At 41.2% G+C, this 26968-nt stretch overlaps 1 protein-coding gene across 8 annotated transcripts in view; it reads left to right on the plus strand.

The window, feature by feature from the left end:
- The first annotated feature begins 225 nt into the window (after positions 1-225).
- The window catches only part of SMAD5 (SMAD family member 5), a 40047-nt gene continuing 13304 nt past the window's right edge, over positions 226-26968 (plus strand). For 2 of the 8 annotated variants that reach the window (XM_005310373.5, XM_042850907.2), the window contains exon 1: positions 226-351. The gene's annotated coding sequence lies outside the window, so the exon portion shown is untranslated. Of the gene's footprint in view, positions 352-13508; positions 13716-13970; positions 14044-25738; positions 26475-26968 lie in introns of those variants that run through there. The other 6 variants (XM_042850904.2, XM_005310372.5, XM_042850906.2 and 3 more) reach the window with 6 other exon arrangements.

Here is a 26968-nt window from a genome sequence, read left to right on the forward strand (position 1 = left end):
CATTGTCCTGGAATTAAGGACATTATTTCAAGATGGAAGAAGGAAACAAAAATAAAATTGAGGGATAACTTTTCCACAAAGTTTCTAAAGTGGGAATTTGAACTCTTTCTCTCTTACACATAAACACAGATTTCCCAGCTTAACTGCCTGTGCTCCTTTGCTGTGGAGTGTGTGTTATCTGATACCTCAGTTCTCCCACCAGGCAGGGGGATACTTCGCTTATGGCTCCACCCCTAGCCTCTCTGTCGCCAGTATGAGAGAAGAAGACAGAGAAATAGAAATCACTTGGAAAGGAACTAGATAGAAAAAAATAAGTGCAGAGAAAATGGAACGGCAATGACATTTTCCAAGGTAAAACTGACTTTTGTCCATGTGGTTATTTTTTCTACAACAGTGCTTCTACTCCTTAATTTGTTAAACGCTGAACTGTATTTTGGAAAAAGGGGAAGGAGATCTTCTGACATGGCATAAGGTTCTAAAAGTTTGCAGATTTTACTATTTAAACTGTGATTTGTACTCTTTTTAGGCACCTCAACAATGCAGCTGAGGTCTAAATATGTGCCTGTGAAAGTGGAATCCCAGAGATAGTATATGTTAGCAAGGTCATTGCCGTTAACTTCTGGGATTCCAGTTAAAGCATGAAGTGATAAAGATTTATTTCATAACAATACTGTAGTTGTGTAAAATTCATGACATCCAGAGTGGGTTTGGAATAATGCAGAATCTAAATATAGAGAAGCTGGAGTCTTGTGCTGAAGTGTAGCTTTTGAACACGGATACGAAAAGATTCTTGACTAAAAAAGATTTTGTTTTAATGGTTTTAGGAGTTCTATTCCAGCTGGTTTAGCAAATTGTATAATATTTTATTCTTCAACATCTTTTAGCCTAATCCAAACACACCATTCTGTAGTTACTACAATGGGAAGCAATTAATGTAGAAAATATATTACATGATAACACATGCTTACAACAAATGAAGTAGTTTGTGTATTTTAAATATGATCTAAAAGTGCCTCGAGAACCCAAAATGTCATTCTGTAGAAGATGTGTGCACTGTAATTAGGGTTGTGAACTATTTTGGTGACACAGCCTTACATGGGGCCCATCTAAGCATCTGAAGCAAAAAAGTTTATGAACTTTTAACTTTCCCTCTGCAATACCAAATGTAGAGGAGTTTAAACATCAGTACTTCCAAACAGAGAAATATTTTCATCCAATTTCTTGCAGCATTGTAAAAGGCATCTTAAATTTAAAAGCTGTTTTTCTCCATGTATCTCTCTCTTTTTTTTTAAATACTTGCATAATAGAGCTGTTTCAAAAGGGGTGAGGGGGAAATGGCACCACTGAAGAAATGATAAGTCCAATTTTTGGCTACTTTCTATGAAAAGTGGATTATTACCTTCACCGTTTTTCTTCACTTGTTTGTCAGGCAACATTTAATTTTCATCTCAGTAAATGTCCCACTTCTATTTTTGACTACATAAAAAGCTATTTTTTTTGCTGAAAATAGCTCCGGTGAAAAAGAAAGCAAAATGAAAGTAATTTGTAAAATTTGTGCCTAAAAGTTGCAAAAGTTATGCTCCACTTTTACTTTCACTATTATACAAAATTCGGTACCAAAGGGAATAGCATTTGTTTTTTATTGTAAAAGTATTTGCTTATATTTGTGCAAAACAGAAAAGGCCAATAACATTTTTGCTCTTTTTCAGCAGTTTCATTTCCTGAGATAGACATTAGTGTACTTATATTTGCAGATTTTGATACTGGAGAGAAAATTATTAAAGCAAACCACAATCTTTGCTTAAGGGTTAGAAAAAATACAGTTGTGTCACTGTGTGCAAAGATACATTTAAACTCAAAGGGGCCTAATTCTTGATCCTTACCCTGGTTTTGCACCTGTGTAACTCTAGGGACATCAGCGGAGATACTTTACATTATTTAAATCAGCCTGAGAGGAGACTCAGGCCTATGCAGCTCATATGTGGGCGATTTTTGATTCCTGGGAATATTGACATCACTAATTGTACCGCTGTCCTGATGAATGGCATGTCATAGTAATGGCACTCGAATATTTTGTTTTGCTGAATCATTTGGGTTGATAACTAAAAAGAATTGTGTATGCATGTATATGTATGGAAGGTTGGTTTGGTCCTCTTTAGCATTGTTTATCTTTAACGTTACTCATTGCTCGTAAGATAAAGATATAGATATATCAATGTGCTTTCTACTTGCTCTAGATTGTTTAGTCATAAGAGCCCACCGTAAAATGTAAGTAGTCTTCACAGTCGCACTCCCTGAGAGCCAGAAGTATCTGTGTAATAAATGGATTGAGAGCATCATGTCTGCACATATGTACTGTGGGGTGCATTAACTTTATTGTAACAGATATGACAGACCACCATAAATACAGCTATAAATTGTATATTTTTGTGGGAAATATTCCTTTGTTTTAAAGAATGAAATAAGTTGGTTTCACATATTAAAAAGAGGAAAACTTTTTTTTCTCTCTGCTGCAGTGTAAATCTGCTCGGTTACATCCAAGCATCTCCAGAAGGGTGGGTGTAACCCAGAGAATTTGGCCCATTGTGTGAGCAATGTGTTGTATTTCCAATGTTTCCACTATTTAGGGCTGAAAATAGTTTTCTTGTGGCTTTGGCTGTGCAGCCACAAGGACAACTTTCAGTGCATAGCTATTGTAAGAGGTTAGCCCTAACTCCACAGCAGAAAGTGGAAAAGTCGACATCTAACTCAGCGTTTTGTCAACTAATTCGTATGATGCGGCACGTTAGACCTCCCCACCATTCCATATATGAATGTGTCCCACCCAGATGTCAGACACTTTCAAAATTGAGCATGCTCAGGAGAGTATCTTGATATTTGGGAGTGACAACCAATAACCTTGGAAGTTATACACACTGGGTTCTGTGCCTGACACACAATGTACTACACATTTAGAGGAACCATAAGGTATGCAAGTTGCTACTTTCACTGAGAGGTCGATAATGTGACATCCAGTGGCCAGTTGCTGACGTTGGTGAATTTGCACAAAGCACGAAAAACACCAAAGTTTAACAGGAGCACCACGTGAAGGTTGTTGTCTTGCTCCCAGGTATGCAAATGAATAAATCTGTAGTGACTTAAAAATCTGTCCGCAGAGCTTAAACCTTAAATAAAGGGGAAAAAACCCTGATAATGAGCTACCTGAGTATAATAATAAAAGAGTAGAAGTTTATAGTGATGTGAGATTAATTTCCCTTGTATATTACAGTTTTCTATAACTTCCGTTTCATGCTCCAGCATTTCTGTTCTCAGTGATTTAGAGCACAGGTTCACAACCTGGTTGACACAAACAGCTCCAGGTACAATTCTGACCACCCTCCTATTCTTTATAGCCAGAAGGGAGTAGGTCTTAAAATTCTGGGAAGTGTTGTTATAACATGGGAACACGGTATAGAAAAGGTTGAGAACTGCTGATTCAGAGTTAATAAAAGTGAGAGTACACCACGGTTCTCTCCGTGAAAGCTAAAAGGAGTGTAAAATGAAGGATGATCTATGCAGTGAACAACATTGGATAGATATTCTGAGGAATCAAGCAATTTTAAATTCCTCTCTCTGGTATTTCCTCTGTGAGAGTGTTTTATTTTGAGTTAAGCAAATGGGACATTTTGTCTGCTCTTCCAGGAAGTTTTTCTCCTCTTCAAGGACCACATCCAATTAACAGTGTTTTGCTCCAGCAAGATTCTTTCTTTAATGGCAGTTGGATCATGCTGTAATACAGAAACTTGAAACAGTATTCAAACAAAGGGTCCGCTTGTTGGTAGCTTCTTCTGTGACCTACTCTGTCCTTGGTCCTCTCCACATCATTTCCCATGGCTTTGATTAGTATTTTTATGCTTACAACTCTCAATCTACTTTTCCACCTCTATCTCTGTTCAATCTTGCACTTTTACCACCTTTCAGACATATCAACATGGATATCTCATCAACAGCTCATGCACTTTCCTCTGTGTTCTTTTCAGTGCGGAGAAGACCGTTGGTGCTCAACTGAGAATAGTCATATAAATCTTGCCATAACGTTCCCTGTTTATAACATCTTCATTAATATATCAGTGTTTGATCGCGTGCTTGGTCCAAGTCATTTTTCCAGTCAATTAATAATAAAAAGTTTGTGGCTTTAACTTTATTCATAGATATAACATTAGCTTTCCCTCCACTGATCTGCAACCTCATTTGAATACCTAGTATCACACATCTGTAGCATCAGCGCACAAGGACATGCTGTTGCACATCCTTTCCCTTACTGTTCAGTGAGCTGTGTCATTTGTCATTCAACATCAGATCACCAGCAGGGGGGCAATGATAGCAACAATAATGTGGAAATGCTGTCTAGTAATGCAAACAAAACTATTTCCTGGCTTTTTTTTTTCTTCTTCACATTTGGATAGGTCACAGGGACATAACAGGACTTTTCGTATTGCTCCAACTAACTTTAAAAGGAGTTTGTTATACTTGTGGTTCTGTTCTGCAAGAGCATCCGCATTGACCATTATAGAACTCAGGGGCCATGCGCTTGATAAGATAATATCCCATAGTAGCCCCTAATTCACCACAGATGAGTGGTAAACATTTTACTCCATATTTTGAAAACACCTGTTGTACGTGTGGGGGGAAAAGAAAGTCTAAGACATACTAAACCTCTGTATTTACTTTCTTGCTGGGAAGTAGTTACTCGTCATGTATGTTGCTTGTTTTCATCAAGCAGCGTATCGTGGGGTTACCTGAAAAGATGAAATGGATAAAAAGAAGAACAGCAGCTCCCTCCCTACTCCTTAAGCTCTCCTCAAAAGTTGGTCCTATTCCTCTGCACAGACACCTAAAAAGTGACGGTTCCTCCCCACCATAACACTTGTAGATATAAGTGATATGTTTGCCCTTCCCATCTTGGTATACTGTTCCCCTCAGCCAAAACAGAAATGTATTGTTTCAAATTCCTCTCCCCTCCCTCGCCCCTATTCCCCAAATAGACAGCAGTGAGAGGGAGTATGTTTGTAGATTCATAGATTCCAGGGCCTGAAGGGTGCATTGGGATCATCAAGTCCAGTGGTTCTTAACCTGGGGTGCATGCACCCTGTGGGAGTGCGAGATGCCCTTTCTGGGGGTGCGAGACATGCCAGATTTTTTTAGAAGGTAAATCATCGAAAACACAAACTAAGCACAAGCACATAAGTACAACTACTTTGTTTAATCAAATCTATGCATTTATTAACATTATACATTTTTAACTATTACTGTAATATACAAACAAAAATATATCTAGGTTTAAGGGGTGCGAGAACATATTTTTTAGCTTTAAGTGGTGCGAGAACATATTTTGATTTTTGATAAGGGGTGTGAGAACATATTTTGAGAACCAAAGGGGTGCAGGCTGCAGTAAAGGTTAAGAACCACTGATCTAGTCTGACCTCCTGTATAACACTGGGCAGAGAACTCCCTCAAAGTAATTCCTAGGGCATATCTTTTAGAAAACCATCCAATCTTGATTTAAAAATTGTCAGTGATGGAGAATCCACTATGACCCTTGGTAAATTGCTCCAATGGCTAATTACTCTCACTGTTAAAATGTATGCCTTATTTCCGATCTGAATTTGTCTAGCTTCAACTTCCAGGCATTGGGTCAAATTATACCTTTCTTTGCTAGGCTTAGGGCCTATTATTCAATATTTGTTCCCGATGTAGATATTTGTAGACTGCAATCAAGTCACCCCTTAACCGTCTCTTTGTTAAGCTAAACAGATGATTGAGCTCCTTGAATCTGTCACTATAAGGCATGTTTTCTATTCCTTTAGTCATTCTTGTGGCGCTTCTCTGAACCCTCTCCAATTTATCTGCATCCTCCTTAAACTGTGGGCAGTATTCCAACAGCAGTCGCACGAGTGCCAAATACAGAGGTAAAATAACTCTCTACGTGAGATTCCCATTTAGGCATCCCAGGATTGCATTTTGGTCACAGTGTCACATTGGGAGCTCTTGTTCAGCTGATTATTCACCATGACCCCCAAATCTTTTTCAGAGTCACTGCTTCCCGGAATAGAGTCCCGCATCCTGTAAGTGGGGCCTACATTCTTTCCCCCCTGATGTATATATTTACACTTAGCCCTATTAAAACCCATATTGTTTGCTTGCGGTCAGTTTCCCAAGAGCTTGAGATCGCTCTGAATCAATGAGCTGGCCTCTTCATTATTTACCACTCCCCCAATTTTTGTGTCATCTGCCAACTTTATCAGTGATGATTTGATGTTTTCTTTCAAGTCATTGATAAAAATGTTAAGTAGCATAGGGCCAAGAACCAGTCCCTGTGGGACACGACTGGAAACACTTGTTTGATGATGATTCCCCATTTACAATTATATTTTGAAATGTATGTTAGCCAATTTTAAATCCATTTAATGTGCGCCATGTTAATTGTGTATGGTTCTAGTTTTTTAATCAAACTGTTGTGTGGTATCTAGGCAAATGCCTCACAGAAGACTCAAGTATATTCCATCATCACTATTACCTTTATCAACCAAACTTGTAATCTCGCCAAAAAAAAATCAAGTTAGTTTGAGAGAGTCTATTTTCCAAAAACCCATGTCAATTTGCATTAATTACATTACCCTCCTTTAATTCTTTATTAATAGAGTCCCAAAACAGATGCTCCATTGTCTTGCCGGTATTGATGTCAGGTTAACAGGCCTCTACTTACCCAGGTCATCCCATTTACCCTTTTTTTAAATTGGCACATTAGCTTTCTTCTAGTCTTCTGGAACTTCCCCAGTGCTCCAAGACTTGTTGAAAATCAGCATTAATGGTCCAGCAAACTCCTTGGCAGGCTCTTTAAAAACTCTTGGATGCAAGTTATCTGGGCCTGCTGATTTAAAAATATCTAACTTTAATAGCTTCTGTTTAACAGCCTTCATACCATACTACTGAAATGGAAAGAGTGTTATCAGCATATGATGGAACTATATTTTTCCCCCAAATACAGATCAGTAATATTCATTGAGCACATCTACCTTTTCTGCATTGTTATTGATAATTCTATCACTTCCATCTAGTAATGGACCAATACCATTGTCAGGATTCTTTTTGATCCTAATATATTAAAAAAGCTCCTTAATACTGTCCTTAACTCTGCTGGTCAAAGAGTTCTTCTTGTGTCCCTTTGCTTCCCTTAGCAATTTCCTACAATTCCTAATTTCTGATTTATATTCTTTACTATCAACTTCCTCTTTCTTCCATATGTTTATATATATATAGTTGCTTTCACGTTCCCTCTAAACCAGGTCATTTTTTTAACCAGTATGGCCTTCTTTCTCAGTTGGCTGATTGCCGCTTTTGGGGCATTTAATAAGGCGTTCTTAAATTATTCCCAATTATCATTCACATTTTTCTGATTAAATTCTTCCTCCCAGCTGATTTATCTCATAATTGTTTTCAGCATTATGAAACTGGCTCTATTAAAGTACCAGGTATATATATTACTGGTATGAACTTTATTCTGCTTGCACAGTATAAATGTGATCAAGTCATGATCACTTGTACCTAAGGTTCTGTGATCAGTTCTTCTTTATCTGTTAGGCCGAGGCCTAATAAAAAAGTCTCTTGTGTTGGCTGCAACCCTTTTTGAGTTAGGAAATTGTCATCTATAACCTGTAGAATATCAAGGATGTTTTAGTACTGGCAGCATGAGACCTCCAGCATATGTCATTCATATTGAAGTCCCCCATGATTACATAGTTTTTCCCCCCTACACATTATATATAGGCATGTAAGGAGGCAGTCATTCTGTTCCCATTTGTGATTTGGTGGTCTGTAGCAGACATCAACTTTAATACCCCATCTTGTGCTCCCTGATGACTCAGAAACAGGTAATGCCATTTTTGATAGAGTGCCACACCCCTTCCCCTTTTCCCCACTCGATCCATCCTAAATAGTGTATAGCCATTGATTTTTACAATCCAATGATGCATATCCTCCCACCAGATTTCAACTAGATTGAATTTATGCTCATAAATGAGAAATTCCAATCTCCCCTATGCTATCCTATCCTCCCCACACCCTTCTGATTCTAAGCTGAAGTGAGGAATACCCCATCCTGATCTTGCAAGAATCAACCTGTTACTTAACATGGTTGTAAAATGGTTTAGAACAGGGATCGGCAACCTTTGGCACGCGGTTCCCCAGGGTAAGCACCCTGGCGGGCCTGGCTAGTTTGTTTACCTGCCGCGTCAGCAGGTTCGGCCGATCGCGGCTCCCACTGGCCGCGGTTCGCAGCTCCAGGCCAATGGGGGCTGCGGGAAGTGGCACGGGCTGAGGGATGTGCTGGCCACCCTTCCTGCAGCCCCCATTGGCCTAGAGGGGCGAACGGCAGCCAGTGGGAGCCGTGATTTGCCGAAAATGCCGACACAGCAGCTAAACAAACCGGCCCGGCCGGCCAGGGTGCTTATCCTGGTGAGTCGCGTGCCAAAGGTTGCCGATCCCTGGTTTAGAAGATGTGTAATGCAAACACGTTAACTATTTTTAAACTGTTTCCCCTCCCCCCGGCCACCAGCAGTTTAAAAGTTCAATTTAAACAATGCAGTCATTTTAGGAGTCACAGGAAGGCCAAGTTTTTATAATTCAGTAACCTTTTTGTAGACAGTTTCTTTGCAATTCAAACGTCATATTTAGTTATCAAACTGCTAGTTTCCAGCCAAACAAAAAGAAATGCAATGTTCATATTCAAAATATGAAGAGAAGATCAGAATAATATAACTTGAAATGTACATGTTGCTTCTAATAATTTGGGGCCTGATCTTATCATTGATTTCAATGGGCTTTGGATCAGGCCCTGTGGCACTGTATTAATAATAAATATTAATAATAATTTTTATTACTGTAGCACCTAGTAGCCCTAGTCATGGACCAGGACCCCATTTGTGCTAGGCGCTGTACAAACATAACAAAAAGACGGTCCCTGAGTTAGCCCCAGTATGAAGGAGGCCTAGACTGTATTATATGACTGACAGATGATTTTAAGAGACATCTGTCACAGTAATCTGTCCTCTTTACTAAGACTGGAGGAATCTATTAGGAAATGGAGCTGAGATCATCAGAAAACATTTGCCTGAGTTTAGGAAGCAAGAATAAGATTTTTATAAATGTGCATTTGCTTCTGCATAATCTGGACTCTCAATTACCGATTAAATGTTTGTATGACTAGATGTTTAAGTAGTGATTTCCATGCAAATTACTACAATTGCATGCCTGCATTTCTAAAAGTCTGGGCCTGTGAGTATGAAAAATAGTAGATCGACTTCTTTTTGGAATTCAAACGGTTTCTGTCAACAATACATTCAGGGTGACTTGAATCCACTTGTTGCATGTTTTATATTGACCTAGTTATATTATTCCTGATGGAAGTTCTGAGACAGGCGTGAAGAAAACATATTAAGTACTGCACTAGAGATCAGCCCATCTGATCTAAATTGATATACACTTGTCAGAGGTGGTCTACTATTTTTTGTGACAGTGCTTTTGTAAGGGCTTTAAGAATATACAAAACTTGAATTAATGTTTATAAAATGTCATTTCTAACTCCCTGTTGACTGGAAGGAGGTAGTCCAGGTTCCACTCATTTGGTCTTTGGACACTTGACATTGTCAACATTTTTCTCATTGAATAATTCTTTGCCTCTACTGCAAAACAAGGAGAGAAACTTTCCTCTCACCTGCTGGAATATACTCATCATTGGCTTGCTCCAAAATATTGAGGATACTCTTCGAAATAATACTTTGCCTTCAGAGATGCTATGTGGTTCAAGCACTGTGCCCAACACAACCTTCTCTGTAGGTTTAAATTAAGAATTACATACCTCTTTATGTTTTGTCTCTCCCCCTCACTCCCCAACTTAGAGTACTTTAACCTTCTCCATCAGTAACAGGACTCTGGCATGTTTCTACAACATGCACATAGTAATTCTATTGTATCTTTCATCAGGCTGTGTAAGACTGTGTTAAGTAACTCTCCAATACGAGTACATTTTGTTTCATGGAGACATGGCTGGCACATGAACAACACCTAAAATGCCTGCTGCCTATTTGTTATTTGCTTTATTAATTAAGCTAAACAAAAGGGTTGGAAAAGGCCCAGCTTTTTTGTTGTTGTTCCATTTTCAGATGGGTTGGCCAAGCCAGAACAATTGTTATCCTAATGGCTACAAAGAAGGTGATGATGCAGCTCCATTCAAAGAGCTATTCTGCAAAAATAAAAGACATTTTATTTTTTTTAATTCATACTTCTAGCAATGATAAAGTACCTCCACAGTAAGTATTTTCTAACTATAGTTTAATTTCTGCAAAAATAAATATTAGCATATTATTTTTCCAGCTCTGCATTGGTGCAGAGATGTTGTATCAAAAGGTGGTTGATTACATTCACTGGCTAAACTACCTCTAGCCTTTTTCTCCACACTTACTAAATTGCAATAGAAACATATGCCTGGGGAATTACTTGAGTCCTCTGTGGGTGTGTCTACACTGCAATTAAACACCCCTGGCTGGCTCACATCAGCTGACTTGCTCCTGAGGCTTGCGCCGCAGAGCTGTAAAATTGTGGTATAGGGACCGTGCAAGGGGGAGGGACCCAGAGCCTTAACTCCAGACAGAGCCCAAACATCGACACTGCAGTTTTATAGCACCGCAGACTGAGCCCCACAAGCCCAAGTCAGCTAACATGCGCTAGCCGTGGGTGTTTAATTGCAGTGTAGACATAGCCTGTGTCTGTCTAGTCACAACATGCTGGGGGAAATCATTCTGCTGAAGACTTCTATTTACACTAGACATAATCCTGAGCCACAGAATTTGGATCTGGATCCAAATTTTTCCAAAGCTCTGGCGTTTGAATCTAAAGCATAAGTTTGGCACACTGCAGAGGCAGTAGAATGACACAAAATTTAGTTTGGTTGCGTTTTTGATTTAGTTCAATTTCTAATTTACACAAATAAAATGTGTGGGTCTTTTTGGCTTACTATTTCATACTGTAATGCTCATATTTTCCTGTCTCTGTAACTCTATTTTCTAATGAATATACTATACTGTGCTGTGAATGTCTACCTTCTTGTGTTTCCCTGCAATACTCTAGCAGCTATTGCATTGCTATAGTTCTTCAAGAAAGGTGTCTGTCCACTTACATTTCAAGGAAATAAGAACTACAAGAAAAGTACAGGACACAATTTAATTTCATGGGACACCATCCCACAGTTGTTTTGTTTGTGGTACAATAATTACATAATGTATGATTCTTTATAGGATTATTGCTTGGCAACATCCTTTTTTTTAAATGCTACCAAACATTTCTTAGTAGCTCTTTATTAGATTACAGGTAGGGTGTTCAGTAATTTAAGAGAAGTCCTTCATCCACTGCAGTTTTACAATACTCATCTTGCCACCAGAAAAACACAACACAAACTCCTGAGCAGGATGGGCAGGGAAGTTATGGTCAAGCCCTGCTGGCTACCCTTTTGCATTGAGTAGTGTTTCATCTATGATGGGAGCCAGTGCTAACTCTCATAACCAGGATTTTCTAAGCTCTTTGGGGTAAATGTAGTCCCTCCTTTTGGGTTTGGAAGGGGAAAGCACCCAGTACGCTGTGGGCTCCACCAGAGTCACAGCCTGAGACTGAGTGTCTGAATAGGGGCAGTATGAAACACAGAGGCTGCGGCAGGAGGGTTTAAAGTAGAGCAGGTGGAAAAGGTGTCTCCTCGCACCCCAGCAAATAACTGAAATAGGTAATTTTATGGCCAAACTCTTCATTTGGGAAATACAACCACGATGCCTCCTGTGTGTTGTAGTTTGGTTGCGGCATGCCCCATGATCACACTACATCTCCCAGCATGTGCTATAGCCTCCCCTCGTCCTGAGCCATAGTGGTGCTTCATGGGAATCCCTGGCCCACTATGCGTAACGTAGCCAAGCTGGGGAAAACAGCCCATGAGGGAGGAATGAGGCAGCTGAATGCCATCACTCCTGGGGCACCAGTGCAGCATCTTGAAATTGAAAATGTTCCATTTTCCTGCCCCTCCGCCCCCCGTTTTGTCAAAAATCCAATTTTCTGTTGGAAAAAAAAATGAAGTTTTGATGGAAAATATCCACCCTGCCGTAGTATAAAGACTTTTGCCCTTCCCCATCCCCCTTCAGCTCCCTGCTTGTCACCCTCCCTGCTCTCCTCACTGACCCCAGCTCCTCAACACTTCCCACAGCCCCAACCCCCCCCACTCTCCACCCTGACCCTAGCTCCTCTCCAACTCTCCCCCATCCCCACAACCCCCTTCTGCCCCCCAGACCCCACCTTGCTCTCCACCCTGACCCTAGCTCCTCTTCAACTCTCCCCCATCCCCACCTCCTCCCACAACCTCCCTCCGTCCCCCAACCTGCTCTCCACCCTGACCCTAACTCCTCTCCCACAGCCCCCAACTCCCACCCTGCTCTCCACCCTGACCCTAGCTCCTCTCCCACAGCCCCCCAACCCCCACCCTGCTCTCCACCCTGACCCTAGCTCCTCTCCCACAGCCCCCCAACCCCCACCCTGCTCTCCACCCTGACCCTAGCTCCTCTCCCACAGCCCCCCAACCCCCACCCTGCTCTCCACCCTGACCCTAACTCCTCTCCCACAGCCCCCAACTCCCACCCTGCTCTCCACCCTGACCCTAGCTCCTCTCCCACAGCCCCCCAACCCCCACCCTGCTCTCCACCCTGACCCTAGCTCCTCTCCCACAGCCCCCCAACCCCCACCCTGCTCTCCACCCTGACCCTAGCTCCTCTCCCACAGCCCCCAACTCCCACTCTGCTCTCCACTCTGACCCTAGCTGCTCTCCCACAGCCCCCAACTCCCACTCTGCTCTCCACTCTGACCCTAGCTGCTCTCCCACAGTCCCCAACCCCCACCCTGCTCTCCACCCTGACCCTAGCTCTTCTCCCACAGCCCCCAACTCCCACCCTGACCCTAGCTCTTCTCCCACAGCCCCCAACTCCCACCCTGACCCTAGCTCCTCTCCCACAGCCCCCAACTCCCACCCTGACCCTAGCTCCTCTCCCACAGCCCCCCACCCCCCACCCTGACCCTAGCTCCTCTCCCACAGCCCCCCACCCCCCACCCTGACCCTAGCTCCTCTCCCACAGCCCCCCACCCCCCACCCTGACCCTAGCTCCTCTCCCACAGCCCCCCCACCCCCCACCCTGACCCTAGCTCCTCTCCCACAGCCCCCCAACCCCCACCCTGACCCTAGCTCCTCTCCCACAGCCCCCCAACCCCCACCCTGCTCTCCACCCTGACCCTAGCTCTTCTCCCACAGCCCCCAACCCGCCCCTAGCTCTTCTCCAACACTCCCCCCTCCCCGCTCTTCACTCTTACTTTAAATCCCCACTTCCTCCCCCAGCCCCCTCTCCCTGTAGCTGCGATTGGCTCGGAGCCCTCCCTGCCCAGCCGGCGCCTGCGCAGTGCCGCAGGAATCTGTCTGCGCGCGCTCGCTCGCGCTCTCTCTCTCTCTCCCCCCCGCCCCGGCCCAGATTCACATCCGGGGCTCTGGGCCCGGCTCTGCCCGAGCGGAGGCGCCGTGCGTGTCCCGCCGTCAGACTAAAGTTCTGCCGAGAGCGAGGCGGGGGCCCGGCGCTCACGGGCCGGTCGCTGCGCGTCCGGTAAGTGTGAGCAGCGGCCTGTTTCCGGGGGTCGGGATGTCCCCAGAGCCCGGGGCTTCTGCGGCGGGTCCCTGACCCCACTGGGGGCTCTAGGGCCGGACCCCGGCCAACAGGGTGCCCCCCCCCCCACCCGGAGCGGGCCGGGCTGGCTTGTCCCGTTGAGAGGGAGAAGGGGGGTGAGGCTAGGGGGGCTAAAGGGGGGTGGGCGGGGATGAGCGCGCCTGGGCTCGGCCGGGGGTCGGTGGACGTTGAGGAAGGCGGCGGCGGCGGCGGGCGGGCGAGTTGTGGCCGCCTCGTGGAGAGTTTAAGTGAAAGTCCTGTTAGTCCTGTAAGTAGCAAGTGTGAAACATCGGGACAGGGGGTGGGGGGCCATAGGGGCCTATATAAGAAAAAGCCCCAGCGATTAGGACTGTCCCTATAAAATTGGGACATCTGGTCACCCTACCGTATATTTTCTCTAGCAGCCTGTGTCGGGAGGGAGTGTCCCTGCTCGGCAGGTTTGGTCAAGGCTTGGCAGTGCCTGAGGAGCTGCAGAGTGACTTCACACACCGGGGGGGGGGGGCAGAAGGGCATCTGAGACCAATAAGAAAGATGACACATCTCAGAGGGGTAGCCGTGTTAGTCTGTATCCATAAAAGCAACGCAGAGTCCGGTGGCACCTTACAGACTAGCAGATTTATTTGGGCATAAGCTTTTGTGAGTAAAAAACCCCACTTCTGATGCATCTGAAGAAGTGGGTGTTTTACCCATGAAAGCTTATGAACAAGAAAGATGACCGATACTTCCCGGTGAGGGGAGTGGAAAGAGTAGGGACTGTTTAGTTTAGTGAAGAGGCTTCAGATAGGACATGAGAGGTGAGTAAAGTACTGTCAGTTGCACCTGTTTACACTTTCTTGTAATACAAATGTAAGGGGGCGGGACATTCAGTGAAATTGCAGATCAGCTCACATAACGCTGATCACTGGAAATAAGTTTTGTGTGTTCATATCTGTGGAACTCCTTGCCTCAAATTGTTAAAGGTTAGGATTTAACAGTGTTTTAAAAAGATGAGGAACTAACAAGAACAATCATAGTTACGTTATCTACAATGTAAACAAGGCTGTAAACCTTCATGGTTTGTAGCGTACATCAGCCACTGAATGGGACATTTGTGGACAGGTGGTTATTCTGTAATTGTAAGCATATTCTGTAATTATTCACTCTGGCAGTGGTTCTCAACCTGTGGTGTCCACGGGCTATGTCTAAGGCAGTGGTGGTTATCAAAATTTTCAGGGTTGTGTCCTCCCTTACCCCTATTTGCAGTCCCTCCCCCCAGGCTGGGAGCAGGACCACAGGTGGGGTGGGATGGGGGCATGGACAGGGGTAAGGGTGCCGAGGCCAGGAGCAGAGCCCTGGCGGGGGGGGGGCTCCCCCACCTCTGCTCCCATCCCCTGTGGGGCTGGCCCAGGCCTCAGCTATGCTGCCCCCATCCCCCATGGGGGCTGGCCCAGGCCTCATCTGCACCCCTGTGAACATTCCTCCATGCCCCACAGTTTGGGGACCTCTGCTCTAAAGGGTCCATGAAAGACTTGGATTGAAAACTCACTGAACAGAATTCTACTATATATACAGACAGTAGATTTCCAAAGGGGTCCACACCTTCAATGGAAAATTTTTCGGGGTCTGCAAATAAAAAAAAAGTTGAGAACCACTGCACTATGGGATTTCTTGTACCTTCATGCAGTACAGAGTATGGCCTGATACAGGGTATTCAATTAGATCAGGGGTGGCCAACCTGTGGCTCCGGAGCCACATGCGGTTCTTCAAAGGTTAATATGCGGCTCCTTGTATAGGTGCTGACTCCGAGGTTGGAGCTACAGATGCTGACTTTCCAATGTGCTGTGGGGTGCTCACTGTTCAACCCCCTGCCACCACTCCACCCCTTTCCCCAAGACTCCTGCCCCTTCTCCCGAACCTGCCATGTCCTTGCTCCTCCCCCCTTCCCACCAGAGCCTCTTGCACACTGCAAAACAGCTGATTGTGGTGGGCAGGATGGATGGGGAGGCGCTGGTTGGCGGGGCTGCCAGTGGGCGGGAGGCGCTGGGGACTGGAGCGGGGTAGTGGATGGGGGGCTGCTGACCTATTACTGTGGCTCTTTGGCAATGTTCATTGGTAAATTCTGGCTCCTTTTCAGGCTCAGGTTGGCCACCTCTGGATTAGATGGACTACTTCTCTGATCCATTAAGGCAATTCCTGTGTTTCCATGGCTTGTTGATCTGATCAGGGGGACATAATAAAGGAAGCATGGTCTTGTGGTTAAAACACAAGACTGGCAGTCAAGTGACCTGTGGGTTTTTTCCATTTCTGTGACTTCCTATGTGAACTTGGACAAACTATTTAATCTTTTTGTTTAATTTTCCTCTTCTGTAAAGTGGGGGTAGTAATTCCCTGCCTCCCAGAGACATAATTCACCAAGGTTTGTATAGTGGATTGTGGTTCTTTAATGGAAGGTGTTATGAAATTGTAAAGATTCTACTTAATGAATAACTTGAAGATCAGATCCAATATAATGAGATATCCAGGGAATAACTTGTAAAGTTTGTATTATTGTGCTATACTTCCACATTGTCTTGTTTATAGCTGCAATATTCAGTTGTAGATACCATGTCATGCTGCTCTCCTCTCACTGTAATAGAGCCACTTACTTTAAACCCCAAATATTCAGCTACTGTGGTGGCCTTTTAACCAGGGCTTTGGAGCGGAGCACGGAGCTGGAGCACGGAGCAGCTCTGGAGCAGTGTTTTTCCCTGGAGCTGGAGCGGAGCCAGAGCACAGCTCCAAAGCCCGGCTTTTAACGTAAATTAATAATAATAATAAAAGTAAGGATTATTCAATGCACACTTTTCCCAGCTGCAGTAATACTTAGGAAGCCTGCTGTTCATGAGTACCATAACTTTGTCAGATTCTGAATCTTGCTTTTGGTTGTGTTCAACCTCATTTTCCCCCCTTTCCTCTATCTACATTTTGCTGCCATATTCTTCAAAAGCTGCAGTATTTCTCACTAGTCAGCAAACAATGGTGATACAAGGTGATAGAAAAGCTAGTAACTTCACTAAAGGAGTTTTAGTTCGTATAATTTTTGAAAACATTAAAATAAACTTTATGTGGTTGAATCAAATGTGCTGCTTGATTTCATAATTTGATCCCCACAGGAAGACAGTAGTGGTTCCATGCTTACCTCACTTGAATCAAACTTTGCTGACTAAGCCTTGAAATTACTGTTAATCGCCTCAAGACATTTATTTTTGAAAAAACATCTGCCCAGTGGTTTACTTAACTTAATGAAACCAGCATATTTTGCTGCCAGATATGGAGGATATATTATAGAGGGGGGAGGAAATTTTGAAAGAACTTTTTCAATGAAAGCAAAGGAGACACAAGATAAATAAAATAAAGATGATTAAAAAATGAATGGGGGAAGAAGAAAGTAACTTCTTATACTTCTCGGGGGAGTTTTAGAACTATGAGGAATGCAAAGGAGGGATGGGATATTGTCATCAGTGGGACTTGGATTGAATTGTTTCTCTGATATTTTTAGTTACTGAAGTTAGTACATTTGAAGACTACACACTACAGTGTTGAATAACTTCCTTGCCCTCCTGAATTTTAACCCATGGCTGAACCTGAAGGAGCTCAAGCCTATGGACCATGTTTTTCTTTGTTTCCTTATTTTTGCTATGAAGTCAGACTTTAAATACTTGTTTTGATGACCTGCTTTATAATCTTCATATTGATAGAGTACTTACCTTAATGCCTAGTATTCTTCTCATCTCTCTCAATGCAGAATGCTAATAATGGTTTATTAAATGCGCTATATGCATTTCAAAGGTTGCTTGAACAGTCTTTACATAGGATTACGGTAAATCTTTAAAATCAAGAAGCAGTTATTTGTAACTGGTCCTTTTTTAGATTCTGCTGTTTAGGGAGGTGTTAAGTGAAAGTGCCTATCTGTTCTTTGCTTTTAAAATAGGGTTAAACCATTGCATGGAGACGTTCTTTGTGACAATTGTATAGTGTTCGCCAAAGACCTTTACTCTTTTCCATTCTTGGGAGGTGGAGTGAGAGGAGCATGGGTGATCTGATTTAAAATGCAAATCAAAATCTCTTCTAACAAATCAGTTTAGCTGTTACAAAGAACACTGTAAAAGACTTTAAAAACTCATCTTCTATTGTGTATATAAAATATTACGTCAACAAACTGAAGCTCCTGCAGTAAGGGAACAAGCTCATGCAAATTACTGGTATTTATCCTTATCACATGGAATATTTGTGCATTTCATGGCTCACATTGATAACTCATTTAAAATTACTTTCATATTTTAATATTTAATACATTATCTCACACATCCGTGGCTTTGTAAATTCTTATGCTGTTCTCTGATGGAAACCTCTTCAGCAATGTTCCTGGATGCATGCAAAAGAGTTTGGCTGGCACTTCTACATGCTTGTCCAGTGCAGATTGGCAAGGTGTAGAGCAATGTCTGCCAAGTCTGTATCCCTACTGACCTACTACCAAGGTTGAGCCTGCCAATGACTGTCATCCTTGACATAGAGGATCTTTGTCTGACTAGTTGACACTGATCCACCAATTATGAGGTAGTGTCTCTGAATTCTGGGTCAGTGGATGTCACAAACTGACAAATCCAGAATATTTTGCCATTAACTCACAGTGCAAGGGAAAGAAGTACATTAGTGAATTACTGTTGTCAGTCTTCCCTCTAAATTCTGGGGCTTTTGTAAGGTTGTCACAGCTTTAACACAGTGGAATCTTCTGTATATATTTCCTCTTTTTTTTTTTTTTTAAGAGAATTTTTCATGGAAGTTTGTAAAAATTTCTCCTTTCTGGAGAATTCATTTTCTCATGGATAGTGTTTAGCGTCTTATACTGTATTTAGGCTCTTTCACATGAACAGCTAAACTTTTGGAAGGGTTCATGCAGCTTCTTAAATGTCTTTATTTTAATGTGTTGTAGGACTTTTGAAAAGTGCTGTCTTGATAGACCTGGAGAAAGAATGTCTTTCATTTTTCCACAGAACAGGGATAGTATGGGCTGCAGTTGTGTAAATTTTCACCATACTCTTTTTGGAGAGAGTGCCTTTAGTGATGAGTGCAGTTCATTTGAAATGACCATCTAGTCCTTGGGATCTGTCTGCTAAAACTGCCCACATAGGCATCAGTTTGTGTCCTTGTTTTGGTGACTTCCTCATGTGAATAGTTGTTAATTGCGAGTTGTCTACTTGTATAGACATCTACCATAGTTTACCTAGTTAAAGTGTTAGACATGTATATCATCTAAGAATATACTGATTAGAATGACAAATTTATATTTACCTTCGTTGATAAGCTTCATTTAAAAAAAATCTGTTTCAACTGATGTGGCAGTATGGAAATAAAAAGAACAAGTATTAAATTGAAGAGCAGTATTTGAAGTACTTCATAACTTTTGTTGTTAAATCATTCAGTTGTGGATGTTAAAGCTTGTTGTTCGTTTTTTTTTTTAAGATCAAGCTATTTTTCTATTTCTAATATCTATATTTTTACCCCCCCCCCCCCCAAATTGCCTTACTTTGGATGTCTGAATAGAAAGAAGCAAGTGACTTTAATGGTAATATGAAATCAATTGTCACCAAGGTTTATATGGAAATCCAATTGGCTGAAAGTCAAAACAATTTTTCTAAAAACTGCTCAACTTCCAATTTAGTAGTCTGTAAGTAGTTTATTTTTTAAATTTTAAGGTGATATTGTGTTTGTGAAAAAAGCTGAATTCTTATTCCTGAAGCGGAAACTTGATATTTACAGAACAAGTATGGCACAAGCAGTGGCAATGCAGACTTCCTTTTAACCACCCCATGAAAGTTCATCATTCATTACTTGAAGTGAAACTGATTCAGCGTGGGAATGTAACTTGTTCTCAGGCCAGATACTACAGACCTATATTGGTATAACTACATCGCTCAGGGGAGTGGATTTTTCACACCATGTAGGCAGCATTATGTTGAAGGGAGAACTTTTTCTATCAACATAGCTACCGCCTCTTGGGGAGAAGCTCTCCCTTTGACATAGTAGCATCTTCACTAAAGCACTACAGTGGCACAGCTGCAGCTCTGTATGTGCAGACAAACCTTCAATGACCATTCAAACCTTCATATATGTGGTAGAATTACATGAACAACTATACTACCGTAACCATCACTTCCTAGAAACAAGCAAGGAATTATTTTTCCTGAGGAAAAGACTGTAATGAATCCTGTGACATCGGTGCATAGACAGGGTCTACAGTGTAAACTACCAGTGAATATGAAATGAGTTAGCTCACTAGGGACCCCTGTGAGTTGGCAAAGTGATGCCAGAAAATATATCTGCACAGAGGGCAAATATCAACAGAAGGAAGGGACTCTAAACAAAATCAGGTGCAGTGGAAGAATAGTATAGTTGCCTCATAGTTTCAAAGATCTCGTTAATCAAATTATTTAGTTTCCATCATAGGAAGAGATGTTATAAAGGGTTCATGTGTTATAGATCAGTATATATGCAAATATATGTATATAGTTAGTATAAAGAATAAATATGAGCCATAGATCGTTGTGTTCGTAAATTTGTGGAACCAATAAAGTTGTGAACTGCAAATGGCTTCTGTAGTACAAGCCTTGTAACAGACATGACTGCCGAGATTCTAACCAAACTTCCAGTTGTGTAGATAATTCTAGTGGGTAGCTTGTTGTTTATATTATGAAACTGAGTCATTAAAAGCCACTTCTTTACTGACAAATACGTTCACTGTTTCAGTTTGGACATGGTGTTCAGGAATCCTTATGTTTCTGTCTCTTGCATTTTTAAAACTAGTAAGTAGACTAATTTATCAGGAAGAGGATAGTTCTTCTGCTCCTTCAGTGTAATCTATTATGCAGTTCTTGTCCATTTCATTCTTTATCTAACAGTTCAGATGGAAAAATGTAGGGTTTATCTCATATGATTATATATCAGCCACATGTCATCTTTTGTTGATATGATCTGGCATGAGTCTTGTTCAGGTCCTATTAATCCAGAAGCTTGGTTGTCATGATACTAGGCCAGCGGTGTTTGTAATGAAAGGTGTTGGTAAAATGTTTTTTCACATATAAGTAAGTGTGAGGGGAAGAGAAATGTTTAATTTTGGTGACAGGGCAGTTGTTCAGCTACCAGTCTCATAGTTGTTTCATTCAATAGCTGAAAGACTTACAAATAAAATATTTCCTTGACAAATGAAACTTAATCTGCCATTTCTACTGATAACCAGCTTTGTTTATATTCAGCTGGCCTGATATGGTACTAAGAAGGGGTTCAAACAATGGACTTGTTCACACAGATTGTTTCCTTCCATTTGCTACAACTATTAGAAAGAACCCTAGATCTATAAATCAAGTCTGCCCCAAAGTCTAGTTTGGATATAGAGATTACTTCCTCTTGTGTTCAGTAACGAAGCACACACCATGCCACCTACCGGGTTACATTATGTTTTTATACCACGAATAAAGAGCCACGTGCATTACTTGGGCACGTTAAAGTACTTTTGTATAGTTTAGGCTATCAAAATATTGTGCAAACAACCTGACATTCCAAGTACTTAAGTAGCTGAGTAGGATAGATGTTTGTGAAATGCATTGTGGATTCCCTAGATTTCAAGGGATTTTATTTGGACTGGTCTGTTAAAACCCTTCATGACTGCTTTTTTTATTTGTGAAAAGGAAGCTAGACACAACGAACACTCTTTGTTGTTGTCTGAGATGAGCTCTTGGGTAATTTACGTATACCTTTCTGAAAAAGCACCTGAGCCTAAAATTCATTTTTGAACAGATGATCTTATTGCTGAGACTGAACGTTGTGCTGCAGCCACAACTAATTATAACAACTATGTCCTTGCTTTAAAGTATCAGGAACACTGACTTTTGAACGTGGATGTTCCATTGAAGTATTTCCAGCAGCAGTCACTCTGGTACCTCAGAACCTTTTTATAAATGGCTTTTGACCCCATATTATCTACATAAAACACAAGTGAGGGGTCTAAATTTAGGATATGTATGTAGCTTATACATTTTAACACGCTTTAAAAACTGCAGCTTTTAGGATAAAAACACATTTCATTTTTTTAGACAAATAGCTTAAAAGATGATTTTTATGGCACTAATAAAGATCCAAAGAAATAATCAGGATTTTAATCTACCAATAAATACAACTTTTTTTGCACTCTGTGTTTTGTATTAAAATAAGGCTTTAACCTTCATCAATATTGCTCTCTCTAAATGCCATCTTCCCAAGGGCTTATAATGAAAGCAGAATTCACAGTACCATTTAACCTGCTGGAGGCATTATTGATTTTACACGGTTCTTAAATGAAAAGTGGAAATGAATTTCTCTTAAAGACGACCAGGAATTCTGATCATGTTGTCAGGTAGCCAAAATTGATTTGTGGTATATGAAGTTGAGTGTTTTATGGTGTACAAATTATATAGTTCTGCTCAGTTAACAGAATCGTCTTAGTTTTAGTTTGTCTATCTAGTTGAAATTCTGAGATCCTCCTCTTCTGTGACATTAAGAGGGCTCTTACAAGCCAATCTAGTACAATAACCACCTATAAATTGACAATGGGTCCTTGAGTCAGTTTTACTACTGTTCAAGACGTTGTTTCAAGTACATGTATTGGGTAAAGTTAGGTGTACTTGAAATTCCTGTATGTAAATGAGTCTTTATTCCGCACTGCACAAGGTGTTCATGGTTCCCTTCCATTTGAGAAAATAAGGGCATGTCTTCACTAGCAACGTTAACGTGGTTGTGTAGTCGCGGCACCAGCGCTGGGGCAAAACCCACCTCTACAAGGGGAATAGCTACCAGCGCTGGTGCACTGTCTACAGTGGCACTTTACAGCGCTGAAACTTGCAGCGCTCGGGGGGTGGGGGTGTGTGTTTTCACACTCCTGAGCGCGAAAGTTGCAGAGTTGTAAGGTGCCAGTGTAAACAAGCCCTTAATACAAGGACACTTACCACTCAAGGTCTATGAGCCAAATAGTGAAAAAGCAGCTTTCTCAATTTAAATCTTTTCCTTTAGATGGTGCATACATCCCAAAATGCTGAACAAAGCATGGATCAGTGTAACTGTCTTAACAGACTCTCTTGGTGCATTCCAGTACTGAGAGATGGGAAAAGATAAGACCAGTTTGAAATGGTTTGAACACCACGGTCTCAGATTCAATATGAGTTTTGTTCCTCTTTGCATAATATTGTGCTATGCAAAGGGAGGAGATGGTCTTTCCATTACTCCTATTCTTTTCAGCTGTTTTAAAATATTTAAAATAAAATGCTTTCCCGAATGATATCCTTTAACAATTCATAACAACCTGGCCTTTTTAGGCAAGTTTCTTAGTATGTTATCCTTTGTAGTCTTATCCATTCCCATTTTTCAGGAGAATGGCAATGGTCATTTTTCTCAAAGACACTCAAGAACCCCAAAAGCCTCAACCTTCTGTTGTTAGATCTCAGGAACACAGCACCTTAGTTTTGCAGTCTGATTATTGAGCGCTCAGAGCAGGAAAGCAGATGATATCTACCCCAACATTTTTTCCTAAAATCATGTGTGTTGAAGACAGAAATGTAACAAAATTCTGTTGACATTTGCTTCCTGCCAATTGATTCTCGCTTCACCAAAATTGAGAACACTAAAGCACTTCCAACAGGAAAGCAGCGTTGTGGGTGCTTAGGTTGGTTATTATAAAGGACCTCTTTGCCTTTAATGACATTTTTTTTCTCTTTCTCTAACGTTCATTATGGTTTTAAATGCCATTTGCTTACTGTATCTGTATCAAATGTTTCACAAGGAATATAAAATTGGTAAAATTTCAAATATATATTGCATGTTATGGCACATACCAAATAAAATACTATTGATTGGTACATGTTCGGCACTTCTATTGCATAACACACGGGACAGCCATATCCGAACGGTTTAGAAGAAAACATCTAGAAATGTCCTAAAATCAGTTAAATGCTAAGGGATCTCTAGGGTATGCATTTGCAGTAATAATTCATAATAAGTGTTTCCTATGGCTGTGCTCTGCCACTTGGTAGTATTTAATGGCTCTTTTTAAAATTTAAAATAATATAAATAGCAAAACTTGTAATTTGTTTTTTTTTCTCTCACAGGGCTACATTAAGCTTGTGAAAACATGTCAAAAATAGAACATGTGTTTGGGATTTTTTTTGTTTTTTTGTTCCTTTCCCTGATATTCTATGTGGACATATATAGTGATTTTGTCATTTATTTATTAGAGGTGGAGTGAGCAAGGGCTAAGATCTTAAAACTCCTGACAGTTTATTTTGTGGGGTTTTGGTCTGGTTTTACCACTGGGTTGCTTCTTAGCTTTGGGTAAAAATGAGCATGATACTTTATTTACCTTACGGAGTGAATTAATGTTTATAAGGAAGCTTGGAGGTGGAGCATATTAATAAGAGCTAGCAAATGCGTGGTCCTCATACCTGGAAAGTAAGTTACTTATGACTGAGCAGCTTTTACTTGTCTTTTACTAAACTTGCATGCCATTTAAGGTGATAAACTCAGTCTGTTCTTTTAGCTAAACTTTGTCCCTTTTCTGTGTTTCCTGTTACTTGTAACGCTGCATATAGGTAAAGGCTTTCTGTATGCATGATCGTTCAGGCAGAAAACAAACTTTTCACTGAAATAACATGACAGCCATTTGTCACATCTCTCTTTTGCCTGGAAACTAATTATGAGTAATTGCTGTTTAAAAAATAGCACCTGTAATGTAAAGATGGTTATGGAGCACAGAATAAGTGCTTATCAAAGCAGTGTAACGTCCATCTTCTTTCTCTTTTCTTTTTTTGTTAGTATGGTGTGTATTTAGGAGCAAGTAAGAAGTATTTTTAATAGGGTTTCTGCTGGTGCTTTTCTCAGTTTTGAATTCCTTATTACTTAGGCATACCTCCCAGAGCTTTCATAGAAACGGATGCTGGGTTGAGAGGTAGGGTATCTAGGATAGTTCTTCTTCCTGTAGAAAGTCTGTCCAAAGTAGTGTTAACCTTTTATCTTTATCATGGCAAAGTGTGCCTTCCTTTATTTAAAATAAAATAAAAGCTGAATGTGGTTAGAGTATTGATATTTTGGTTCCGAATTACTTACACTTTTATCCTTGGCTGATACTCAAAATGGTTGCTTGATGTAGGCTTACGTTAATGCTTTAGTTGCAGTCATAAAGTGTAATAACCAGTGCCGTAAACAGTTTTTCTGGTGGCTAAATATTAAATATTAGGAAGGTACCCATCGTTATCGCTAGTTATTTTTAAAGCTGTCTGACAGGATGGGGTCTGAAGTTAAAAAACACCACCAATTATTTTAGGTAATCTAATTTACTTGTATGGGTCGTAAGAAAAGTAACGAAAGTTCTGATGATTAAAGACAGTGGTATGAGAATGGTGACATCTTGAAAGTGAATAATTTTATCTTGTTTAGGACTGAAATACTTAGATGGATTTTTTTTCTCCCGTATGCAGATTCAGTGTTCCAGAGTATGTTAGATGTTCTCATTCACCAGAGTTTATCAAAAGCTGAGAGACAATATTGTTTGGCAGTCTCTGTAGCAAGAAAGGAAGCATCTTTTGTTATTGACATCCTTTCTCTTAGCTCCGCTCTTGCTTTTTACCAGCTGCTCATTGTCTGTACTTGCTTGTGTAGTAATCACAAGGGATTTCAGGAGCTCTTATCAGCTAGTTGCCACAACACATCATTTCCTCATGTCATCTTTACTCCCTGTTTTAAAAAAAACCAAACACAGATTTACACCAGAATCTGGTGGGTATTAGAGAAAACAAAGGCCATGTGTGAACACTGTTTCTTTATGACGTTGTGTACAGAACAGTACTGTTCAAATTAACTCCCTCAAACATTTTATGGTAAAGGTCTTACTTCTGGCACTTATTCTGCAGTCTCCACCTTTTTAGGAAGAAAACGTATTGCAAAAGCTTGAAAATCCACTGCTTATAATCCTTATCCCAGCAGCCAGGAGACTGGGGGAAAGTGGCCAAGTGTATCAGCGAGGTGGCCAAGGTGATTGACTATGTCTAAAACCTTTTTTTATTAGCTATCCTCAGTTATTCTTCCAATCTCCTCATTATTAGTCAGCTACAAACAATGGAATACCCAAGCAGAGTCCAAGAATCGCACCCTGGTAGAAGCTTCAGCATACTCTCCCTTCTCGGCAGTAAGGTGATGTCAGGATAGGGCTCTCCAGAGCAGTGGCTCTCATCCTTTCTAGACTCCTGTACCCCTTTCAGGAGTCTAATTTGTCTTGTGTACCCCCAAGTTTCACCTCACTTAAAAACTACTTGCTTACAAAATCAGACATAAAATGTCATAGAACAGTATTACTGAGAAATCATTTGTTCTCATTTGACCACATAATTATAAAATAAATCAATTGGAACATAAATATTGTACTTAAATTTCGGCATATAGAGCAGTATAAAGAAATCATTGGCTGTATAAAATTTTAGTTTGTACTGAATTCGCTAGTCCTTTTTATGTAGCATGTTGTAAAACTAGGCAAATATCTAGATGAGTTGATGTACCTTCTGGAAGACCTCTGCATACCCCTGGTTGAGAACCACTGCTCCAGAGTATTGCCCTTGGAACTTGCTGGTTACCGGTATCACTCAATTTGTCTGTATCTATCTTTTGGTGAGTAGAATTAGTTCTTCTGTTTGTAGTCTAGTAAACTTTTTAGCTATTAAGCAAATAAGTTTTGTATGTGTGTTTTACCTATGCCATATCTACACTAAACTGTATACTATAAAAAGCTAACTTGGAAAGCTTTGCATTGAAGTCCCATTAAACCAACCAATGTCAGGAAATCCAAAGTTACAGGAGATAGAGAGGAGTCTGAAAGGAGTCCTACAAAATTTTCCTTCCGTTAAAAGAATGGTAGTTGTGATGTGATGTGGGACTTCAATGGTTTTTTAAAAATTAGATCTAAAATCAAGGGTGGAAATAATCACTCTTCCTATTTAATACACCTCTACCCTGATATAACGCTGTTCTCGGGAGCCAAAAAATCTTAACACGTTATAGGTGAAACCACGTTATATTAAACTTGCTTTGATCCGCCGGAGCGTGCAGCTCTTTCCTCCTCTCCCCCTCCTCCTCCCCCTCCTCCCCCCCGGTAGCACTGCTTT

The sequence above is a fragment of the Chrysemys picta genome, chromosome 8 (genome assembly GCF_011386835.1).
Source record: "Chrysemys picta bellii isolate R12L10 chromosome 8, ASM1138683v2, whole genome shotgun sequence".
Taxonomy (NCBI): domain Eukaryota; kingdom Metazoa; phylum Chordata; order Testudines; family Emydidae; genus Chrysemys; species Chrysemys picta.